The sequence below is a fragment of the Strix uralensis genome, chromosome 2 (assembly GCF_047716275.1).
Source record: "Strix uralensis isolate ZFMK-TIS-50842 chromosome 2, bStrUra1, whole genome shotgun sequence".
In the NCBI taxonomy this organism is placed as follows: domain Eukaryota; kingdom Metazoa; phylum Chordata; class Aves; order Strigiformes; family Strigidae; genus Strix; species Strix uralensis.
Genome location: NC_133973.1, coordinates 7,542,603 through 7,553,577, shown reverse-complemented (window position 1 = coordinate 7,553,577; position 10,975 = coordinate 7,542,603). Strand labels below are relative to the sequence as shown.

Genomic DNA, 10,975 nt, shown 5'->3' with positions numbered 1-10,975 from the left:
ACACATACACCACTTAAACATATATACATGGATGGTCACACAGAGCACTCACACAAACACAGCACCAGCTGCCTCATCCCACCCCCTCCTCTGGCTGAGCAGGATGCAGGTGCTCTAGTGAGCATGCGTGTGTGTGTATATATATATATATATATATATATACACATACGTATGTGCAGTGTGGCTCCCTCCAGCAGCTGGGCTCAGGCAGTCTGCCCAGTAGCTGCCCCTCAACCCCAGCCTCTCCAGTCCCCCCCGGTCCCCCAGTAGCCAGCTCCCCCGTGATGGTCTCACCCCCAGGGACCCTCAGGCCCGCCAGCCTCTTTGGCAGCTGCCGGGACTCCCCCAGTCCCCCCAGCAGCTGTCTCCTCCCTCACAGCCCCCTCGCAGCCCCCAGGCCCCCTTGATGGCTGCTCCAGCTGCACCCTCGATGCCACTCACCCACTCGCCCCCATGCCCGGTGCTGCCCCACAGGCACAAGTCCCTGCCGCTGGCACCCAGACCCCCCACACACCCCTGCACATGGTAACGAGAGTCCCTCACCCCGGGAAAAGTGCGGGAGGAGTTTGATGAGAAGACGGGACAGGCTGAAGCGCAGGGCGTGGCCAGACAAACCATCACAAACCAGTTAACAGGCAACCAGCCTTTTTTATTCCCGTATCCCTCTGTTCTCTCACACTTGATCCTCCTTTTCCCACCTTTGGTTCCTCCCCTAAACATCCCCGAATGAGTCCTGTGCAATCCCCAAACGCTCTTCCCCTGCACCCCATCGTGTGTCCCACACCCCTGTACGCAGCAACCTCCCCTCAGCCCTAAAGGTGCTCTGGGGCTGAGGTTCCCCTGGGAGGGGCCCGGACAGGGTGTCCCTTCCTCTGTCTGTAATTTGGGTCCCCGCTTGCCATCATGCCCCTGTGCTCCTTGAGATGGGCCTTGGGTGGGCCTGGGAGCAGCCCGGCAGGGTGCTGGCTGGGATCCCCCTCCTGCCCTCGTCTCCCTGTGCTCTTCTGTGGGTGCGCAAGTGAACTTTTGTCACACAGCCTGATGTATGTATCTATCCAAACACACACCGTGGCTGATGAGCAGCTATTGTGGCTTTTTGTCCTGACTCTATGACCAGTGACCGCCACTCTCTCTGTTACTGCCACTCCGCTGCCTTCGGTGCTACTGCGCGATCGCCGCCCATGAAACTGTGAAATGGCTTCGCTTTCCACCCGTACCCCTCCGCGTGTGCAGACGACGGCAGTGACGTGCTTCGTCGTGACACCGAGGCAATCTGCATGGCAGGAAGCACTAATGAAAGTGGAAATACCAGCTCGTTACGTTATCCCGGGCTGTCAAAGCCCCTCGGGTGGTCCCTGTCTCTGACAGCGGCCTGTCACGAAGCTCCCAGGCGGCAGCGCTGACAGGTTGAGGCCCGCGGCCGCCTAACACCGCCCTGCCATTCGCAGCACCCCCGCCTCCATCCCCGGGCCTGCGACCCGCCCGGCCGCCGCCACACCGCCCCTCAGGCGGGGAAGCGGCGCCTCCTCCCCGCTCCCCTCAGGCGGGCCGCCCGCCGCACTACCGCTCCCGGCATGCTCCCGGCATGCCTCGCGGCGCACTGCGGCGGGCCCAGCGCGCCCCGGCTGCGGCTGCGCGGGGGCCGCGCGCTGCTTGCCGGGAGCCGTAGTTTTTTCCCATGGGGCCTTGCGGCCTACCGGTGCCGCCGCCCTGAGGAGGGCGCCGCTGCCGCGCGAGGGGCGGCCGCCGCCGCCGCCGGAAGGGCTTCGCCTTCCCAGAAGGCGCCGCGGCGAGGCCGGAAGCTGCGCAGCTGGCTGGGCGCACGCGCAGTGCCGGCGGCAGCCAGCGCTGGGCAGGCAGGGAGGGAGGGAGCGGCGCTCGCGCGCCTCGGGCCCGAGAGGAGACAGCGCGGGGCCGGGCCGGGCCGCGCCGGCAGCAGGTACGGGGCGAGGCGGGGGGAAGAGGGCGCCGCCGCCCGCGCCGCCGGGAAGCGGGGAGCCCCGGTCTCGGGCCCGCGCCCCGCCGAGCCGAGCCGGCGGGGATAACGGCAGCCGGGCGGTGAGCGGGGCCGGGCCGAGCGCGGGAGGAGGGCCGGGTCCCCGCGGAGGGGTCGGCGGGGGGTGCCTCGTCCCGGGCTGCGGGAGGCCCGGGTTGGGGGTGCCGCCGGCTGCGGGAGCCCCCGGCCTGCGCGCGTGCAACAGGCGGGGGCCGCGCGGGCGGGGCGGGGCCGGTCGCGTCCCGCCGGCCCCGCGTCCACCCGCCCGGGAAGGGGGAAAGGGGGGGGTACTCCCGGGAAGCGGGAGAGCTCCGGGCCGGGCCGGTCCTATCCCGGGAGCACCCGCGAGGCTGGTGCCGGTGGCGCGCCGCGCTTCGCGGAAGCGCCGCAGTCTTGTCTTTAAAAAGTCGGCGGGGTGGCTGCGGGGAGCCGGGTAACTCCGTGCCGCAAGGGCGGGCTTCCTCGGTGCTGCTCCGTGCCGGCGGGACCGGCCGCGTTTGGCCTGTGGCGGGACGGGGTGCGAGGAGAGGCAGCGCCTCAGCTCGAGGGGAAGGGGAGGGGAAACTTTCTCCTGGGTCTTCTGAGCTTGTACGGGTTTTTTGGTTTTTTTTGGTGTGTTTTTTTTTTTTTTTTTTTTTTTCCCCTAGCGATCTTAATCGATCTTACAAAAACTATACGTTCTCCCCGGAAACGTCACCTCGTAGCCTCACATTACCCCAGCTACAACATTATCTCTTTGACTATATGTGATGAAGGGTTTGCGATTTCTCTGTAGCCGGCGTGGCTGTTTCCAACTGTCATGTCTCCAGAGACCCTTAGAACCAGCGGAAACTCGTCCCATTCATAATCTTTAAATTCGTATTGCTCGTACAAGAATACGTGTAATGATGATTTTAAGCTTTGCCTCTTGAGGGCGTTTCGTGAAAACTGAAACTCCAGGCTGAAAAGATATGTCATGAGCTGTGAAAATACTGGGCTGCTGTTTCTGCAGAATTCCCAAATGGTGCTGAATGGTTGTGTTTAATAGTCTCTTTATCCTTTATTCAAGCTGCCGTTTCTCTGGATTTTTTTTGTTTGCTGGCATATTTTCTGCTCTGACTGCTTAATGTTAATGAAAGATTTAAAGTTGGGATATGTCTGTGAGCTATCTAGAAACGGGATTGCAGCTTTATCCCTAGAAAGTAGTTATTTTAAGGCTATTCTGTATATATACCTGTGGCAATTAATAGTTATAGTGGTATAGTTAATAGGCCACTCTGTAAATGAATGGTTTGAATCAAGCTAATCTTTGGTGTATCCGTCCTTGTTTTTATTGTAACTTCATTATGTTGTTCTCCCTGAAACATTACCATGTGCATTGACACGTGAACTAGCTCGTTCAAAACAACTTTGTTTCTGCTTGAACTGTGGTTGCACCTTTTAATTACCCTTTAGACATACCCATAGGCCAGGAAAAATGAAGGGTGGCTTGAGGCAGGGTAACATAAGATGACATGCGAGGTAGAGGTTTTTCTCAGAATGGGTTCCTTTGTCATAATCTTTCAAACAGATGCAATAATGCTTCATTTGCAAGAAATATGGCTGTTTTGGGGGTTTGGGATTGCGCCCCCCCCCCCCCCCCCCAACCTCAAACCCTTCTAAACTGAGTCTGTTACATCCCATCTCTCAGTCTAACACTGTACCAGGATGTTTACCTTTTGCTGTTGGTGTGCCATCAATTGAATTTTTTTTTTTTCTGATGTTATGTTCTCTGTGTTGATGTCTTCAGAGCTGGCTTGCTTATGTGGTCCTGTATATTTAGCTGAGTGCTGGTTCCTGGAGAAGTCACAGTTTAGTCCGTTTAGAAAGGGAAAGGCTGCAACAGCTCCCGTCAGCAGCACTGACCAAAGACACTATGAGAACTAAAAGTACTACAGTCAGACACTGTCGCAGTTTCTGAAAGGTTCTTTATAGAGACTTCTAAGTGTAAATGTTTATTTAACCAGATTGTTTGATAGTCTTATTTCAACTTCAGTGTTTCAATACAGTGCTCTTTTCTTTTTCTTTTTTTTTTTTTTTTCCTCTTCTGTTGAATAAGCTAAAGTGAACAGAATGGTACGTTTTGTTTTAGACCGTTTTGTGTCTGGCAGGCTTGTCCTTTCTATTTGTCCCTCCACAAGATTGTGGAATTTTTCTTCTGAAGTGTTTTACAAGACCTGGAGGGGGCAAATGGGGGGTTTAACTCATATCCTTAAGAACACAAAAGGAAACTGCACCTTTAAAGGCAACAGTAAAGAAGTTGCTAGGTTGGAAAACATAACTTTGTGGCAAGAGGTGTAAAACAGTGCCCTCCAGAAAAATGGAAATTGAATCAATGTGAAAAAGTGTAAAATATAGCAGATAGAAGAAAAAAAAAAAAGTGATGTGAATTAGGGTTAGGGGTTTTAATGTAAATTGGAAACATAAGGGAAAATAGAAGAGCAGCAACAGACAGCTAAATTTAATGGATTTGTTTAAATACTTCTGATGGCCAAAGGGAATAGGGGTGTGAGGGAGCCTAGCAGGTGATGAGCAAGTCAAGAAAAATAAAAGATGTTAAAGGAATTACTGACTTGATGAAATGTTGTGAGTGGCTGAAATATCCAAACAGGAGGTTCTGGGTGATGTAATGGGCAAACAACAAGTTAGAAAGACCAGATCACCTCTTTTTTCAGAGAGCAAGAGTGGAAGCTGAACTGATATGAAAATTATCCAACTTCATAGTAAGGGGCTAAAGCATAATGGAAGTCCTTGTTTCAATCATGTAATAATACCAATGAAAAAAATGGTGATGTAAATTGCAGAGATAAGGGGCAGTGATATGATAGCAAGTCAGTTTTTTTCTGCTCTGAGGAAAAAAATCTATCCTTAGTCTGCTACAGTTTTTGAAGTCTACCTAGCAAGTAATGGATTAAGCTGCTCTTTTTTTCCAAGATACAAAATGTGAGCAGTAGGATGCAAGGCGCATAGAAATATCAGTACTTTTAAAGTATGTTGAAGAAGGTAGGGGAACTCGGGTAAAACATGTTTTTGTTAAAACATGCAGTGAACACCTCTGCTAGATATAAAACCTGTAGAACAGTAGGACTGGAATTATATTATGCCACCTCATGAATGTCTTGAGCTGTGTTAAAGGTTGTGCAGGCTTAGTAATTCATGTGGAGGATAAAAAGCAGAGGTAGTCTAAGGCAGGTGACAGACAGTAAATTTCCTTTCACCAGAATTGGTTTAAAAAGGATGTTAGGAGGAGGAGGGTATGAAAAAGTGGTAGGTTGGACATCACATTGTCACTTCTGTTGATCCATTCATGTAAGACAGGAGTAAATGGAGTTCAGTGACACAGAAGAAATTTTAAGTTGTGATAAAGTGAATACTTTCTTGAAACATAATTAATGCTTAGTGTCATGAGGAGGCAGAAGCTAAAAGCATTAGTATTGAAAGAAATACGACTGTGTTCCTGGATGTATACGGAGAGTAATAGACTCTGAGTTTTAAGAGTGTGCGATGAGACTTGAGATTTAGCTAGTCACCAGCTGCTGAAAGCTTCCTTATGATCTAGAGTAATTATTTTCTCTTTTTCTATTTTTATTTGGCAGTTCAGACTGCTTGCCAGGCTCAGCAGGAGGATTCATATGTTCTGTGAGAAACTAACCAGTTTGACACACGCAGATCTTTATGTTATTTTTTTTTACAGTCTGGGCATAAAGTTGAGATTATACAGAAGTGATATGCTGATTTTAGAAATATCCTGTGGCTAAACATCCCGAATGTAAGCCTATCAAATCTGAAGTTATACTTGAAAGCAAATTCACCTGTTGATACATGAAAATGTCATTTTGTCAAACAAGCCACCTTTTGGTGGCACACAAACCACAACTTACCTTTAAGTAAAGTCAGATCATAATGTTGTGATTAGTATTAGATTGTTGTGCTGTGGTTTTTGTCTGAAGCAGGATGAGATTGCCTCTTAAACTCCTTTGTATAGCTTTCATGTGATCACCTCTTTAAGTGCCTATGAGTTCTTGTTTTACCTTGGTTTGTCTTGAGAAATGATCAGAAGGGAAAAGAGGTGTCTTGGTGAATGTGCTGTGTGCTGGATTCGAGAGCTTTTGGTCAGAGGGGTACTAGGTGTAAACGGGATGAGGGAGACAGAATGAGCATCATCATCCACTTCGAAGTTCCTGTGCGTTTTGGCTTGATGCGGCTGATGTGACTCTCTTGGTTGCTGATGTCCAAAGCTAGTATGAAATCAGTAGAATTTTGACTTACTGTTTTTTTTGTGCTTTTGCACATGTATCTTCCATAATGCTGAGTCACAGCAACCAAGAAATTTGTTGAAGGCAGATTTGTTATCAGGGGAAGCATGAGGCAGGTTTGGTTTCAGTGCCTTCTGATACTCACAACCCCAAACAAAAGTTGCTCGAAACTGCAAAGTCAACTTTAATTTAACTTGAATTAATATTTTAGTTTATTTTTAACCTAATTTGTTTTAAAGTGTCTGGGATTTTATATACTGAAAATAAGTAATGCTGCAAGGTGCACTCTTGTCCTCTTATAAAGAATGTTTGGGGCATGTTAAGATGTTACAAATGTTAGGATGCTTTTTTTTTTCCTGACAGATGATGATTGTTACACGATAGAGATGACTTGTTTTTCAAACAGTCCAGTTTTTAGATATGACTTTGCAGAAAATACATTGTGGGTCAGCTCGTTCTGTAAGTGCTGGGAGGATGTGCTGTAATCTTAATCAAAATACAAATTAATCTCTGCTTTAAAAGAAAAACAGATTACATTTTATTTTGGCACACAGGGTTAATCGCTTCTGTTATTTTGTGTAGATGGGCACGTTAATGTGAGGTTATTTTTTTAAATGTTAGTATAATCCTGTGCAGTTGAAAAGTTTAATTCCCCATCACTAGCTGCTTTGTTTTATGACTTGTGGGAACTTTTTGGTTTCAGGTTGATTGTGGACTGTGGGGTTATAGAAATCAGCGTGAGGTTTTTTCATTTAAACAGATTTATTGCAGTGCAATGACTTTGAATGCAGTAAAGGAATTTTGTGTTTGCAACTCAAATCAGAAGGACTCATTTAACAAATTTGAAGATGTTTTCCTTTTCAGTTGACCTGGCTTTGAGAGTCAGGTTTTTTGCCCTCTTGCTCAAGTGAAAAGCTTTCTGGAACTTTGAAAGCTGTATCTGCTGCCTCGTTAAGTCGAAATGGATCTTTAAAAAAGTGGAACTCAAAACATCTTGGAACTATTTTTGTGACAGTAAATGTATAATGAAGTGCTAGATATACTGTGTATAATCTTCTATTGTTCCCCCCCGCCCCTCTAAAACTGTTTTCCAATAAACCTTGTAAATGCATTACTACTAAATCTCTTCAGTGATGTTTCTTAAAAAAAAAAAAAGCATAATCCTTAGACTTTTGAAGATTGACTTAAGTGCCTAGTTGTGTGCCTGTCTGTGCTTAAATAGTAGTACAGGCTGATGTGTCAGATCAGTTTCTGAGAAAACACTAAGTGTCAAGTAATTCTATTTCTGTTAGTGTTTTTTTTTCTTCAACCAGAAATATGCTTCCTTGATTGTTTTGTTTTGTTTCTTTCAGTGTGTTTTTTAGTGTAAAAAAAGGAAGATCAGGGGCCTGTCAAGCTGATGTTGGCCTGATTTTAGGCATATCTCTTAAAAAAACCCTATTTTTTTGGAAGCACAAAAGATCTTTCTGAATGTTACCTGGGGGTATACTCAATTGACTCTTCAAGATTAGTCATTCTGCAGAAATACCTTTGATATGGTGGGTTTTTATTTTTATTTTAACCACCTTTTCAGCCCTTTTTACTTTTGTGGAAGATGAGGAGGTCCCGTTATTGAAATGTGACATTCCTACAAGCTTGATCCTTAACATTGTTCAGATAATGCAGTTTATTTTCTTTTCTCCTTTTTTCGTTTGCTTTTGAGCAACAGTCAATATTGAGGTTTTTAATTTGTCTGTAATACCATGTTCCATACTGTGCAAAATTGTATGTCTTTTCAGGCCTTGTGTTAATTGTCTTAAGCTTTAAGATTGTTCTCGTTTTTAAGCAAGTACCAGTCAAACTTGCCAAGTGGCCTAGAAAGAGAACATGCCAAATTTGCTATAGTTTAGATGGATTAGTACTGGGTTTGCTATTTCACAAGTTTATGAAGGTGCTAAAATAGAAACAATTGTGAATTAAGGCCTACTACTGAACATGGAAAAATCTAACAGGACTAGGAAGCCTGCAAAATAAAGCAGATTTGAAAGATACGGAGACGGACAGCAATTCCATGAAGTCCCGTTCTTATTCTAGTTTTGACAGAAAGTCCCTAAAAGTCTGCACCCTGTTTCAGGGCTATATATTCTAACTGTGTTTGGCTACAACTCATGTTACATTTGAAGCTCCTTTAATCTTCTGGCCTTTTGGAGAGCAGAAGGTGGTAGTTCTGTTTCTTCTCCATCGTTCTTGTGTGATGTTTGCTCTAGGAGTGTGGGTCCCTGCTATTCTACATAAACTGAAGTCTATTATTCCTGCTAGTGAATAGCACTCATGCCTGCTGCTGCAGCTTTTCCAAGCCACAGAAAATGAAATTCACGTGATCGTTTTGTATTCTCGTTGATGCTAGGTTTTGATATATCATCAGCAAAACTTACTTTGCAGGTCATTACAAATACTGTAACTGTTAGTTTTATAGTGACTGTGAGTCGTGTTTCTCAATCCCGTTTTACAGCTAAAGAAAGTTAAGCAAAGGTTTTAGAAATCGCTACATTGTGCTTGAACAATAGCTTTTTGTAGTTCAGATGATTAAATATCCTTTCCTCTAGATGTCCTGCGCTTTGCAAGAGTCTGAAGGCATTTGAAGTTAGAAAGTAACATCCCTGTCCCTCAGGTAATATGGGTGTTTCTACTGATGGGCATTCCCATAGTTCCCTGTAATCCAGTATGCTTTCTCAAATAATTTTGGAAAAGCAGCAGATACAGCTTCACCAAAATGTTTATCTGGTTGAGCCAGTTTTTCAAACAACAGGAGGTGGCAGTGAAGAGAGGTCAGTCTCCTGATTTTCTTTTTTCCCTCAGATAACACTGTCAACAGTGTAGAGACTTGGTGGATATGTTTTCATTTCTCTAGGATGATGGCAGATGTAGGATGTTGCTTTGTAAGCTTTTCCAGGAAAATAGCATTAATCCCAGGTGACATTTTTTTATCATTCTATGCCCTATATTATTCATGGCTTTATTATGAAGACCTTTTGTTGTCTGTCACATCCAGGAAAGCTGACAGTTTACTTCCACAAGATATAAATACTCATGTTAGCATCCTGAACCCGTTGCCTTAGAATTGCAAAAAAGCAAATTAAAATGAGTTTCCAAAATCTACACTTCATGGGGGAAGACCCAAACATATTTGTGGCCAAAACGTTGGATTTGTAGGGAGTGTGTTGATAAGAGTAACGAATAACCAAGTGCTGCTTTCAGGATAGTTTTTTAAATTGGATAGGTTTTCTAGTCTCTCACTAAGAGTGTCAGAAGATGATGCATCCTGTAATCAGAGCTCAGTGAATTGCTTGAACATCTGTCCAGGCTGTAGGTATTTGGCATGATGTCAAGAAGCATGATTGTGAGGAAACTTTAATTCCCTAGAGGGTCTAGAGTCCTATGCAGAGCCAATAAACAAACAAAAATCTCCTTGGAAGTAAAGGTTTTGTAGCATAGCTGAGCCATTTCTTACCTTGAATAATTCCAGCTCCTCTCACTGCTTGGAGTTCTGTCTCGACAGTGCTGTTTCCAACATGGGTTGTCCTTTTGGGGTTGACAGTGCCTCTCGTATCTTTTCAGTGTTTCTGGCAGCAATCTAAAAGAGAGACAACAGTTTCACAGTACAGTAGAGCTCACAAGTATGCTTCCAGTGAGTCCTTTCCTTCTGTCTGTGTTAGTTAGGAAATGTAGACTGGTAGTTTGTTGGATCATGGATCTTCAGGATAACTTTTTTTATCACTTAACACCTTTTCTCTTCAACTTCCTTGTCCGCCTTCATTTTCAAGCCTTCCTCTTGTGATACATTTGCATTGGAAGGTAGAATTTCTTGTACAGGTCTGCACTTCTGAAATACTTTTTTTTCCCTTATTCTCACCCCTAATGCCGAAGAAGGGCAGTTTGTCTCTAACAGTCTTTAATATCAGCAGTGTGTTTGATAATCTTAGTTTCAGTCACCTGTGTTATATATACCATTATGCAGGTCTTGATTTGTAAGGCCTTTATTTTTACATCTGGATGCATCTGACGTGTGGAATATCCAAGAGTATTAGTCATATGGCATTCCTTCTGGCAAAGCCCTTAAGTCTAGTGACAGTGATATCTGATTTAAGAAGACAGGGAGTTCATTTTTGTTCCTATCTAGATGATTGCTTGGGACAAGGTCAGTCATTGCAGTAAGTGACTCTGTGTTTCCAGGGCCTCTGAATTTCTTCGACTTGATGAGCAAGGAGAAATGCAGTACTTTTCCTTTCTCCTAGAAATGTGTGCTTAGAACACATCCATATTTGGTAGGGCACTTGTCTTGATCAGCAAATAATTTGGGGATCATAATTTCATTTGGGAAATCTATTCGGGTATAGACGGTGTTTTTAATTTTACTAAAAATCATTTTTTCATGGCAGCCAAACAGAGGAGGAGAAAGTGTCATGTGGGTGAGTGGTGCTGCACAAAACCCCAAAGAATACACCATGAAAACTCATCACCAGGTCACCAGAGGTCTTTATCTGTAGACGGGAGTATCCAAAAAAATGTGGAAAATACTATGCTATCTTTAGGAAGGAAAAGATGGGTAGAACATTTCCATGACAACCACCACGGATTTTCACCAGAAGTAGCATTCATTTTGATAGTGCAGAGAAGATCCAGGGTTTGCTATTTGCTATGAAGAAATTACCATTGGTGAATTTAA

General features: G+C 45.1%; 1 protein-coding gene across 7 annotated transcripts in view; it reads left to right on the top strand.

The window, feature by feature from the left end:
- Positions 1-1,842: 1,842 nt before the first annotated feature.
- Positions 1,843-10,975, top strand: part of KPNA1 (karyopherin subunit alpha 1) — a 54,126-nt gene continuing 44,993 nt past the window's right edge. For all 7 annotated transcript variants that reach the window (XR_012626798.1, XR_012626799.1, XM_074854101.1 and 4 more), the window contains exon 1: positions 1,843-1,939. The gene's annotated coding sequence lies outside the window, so the exon portion shown is untranslated. The remainder of the gene's footprint in view (positions 1,940-10,975) is intronic.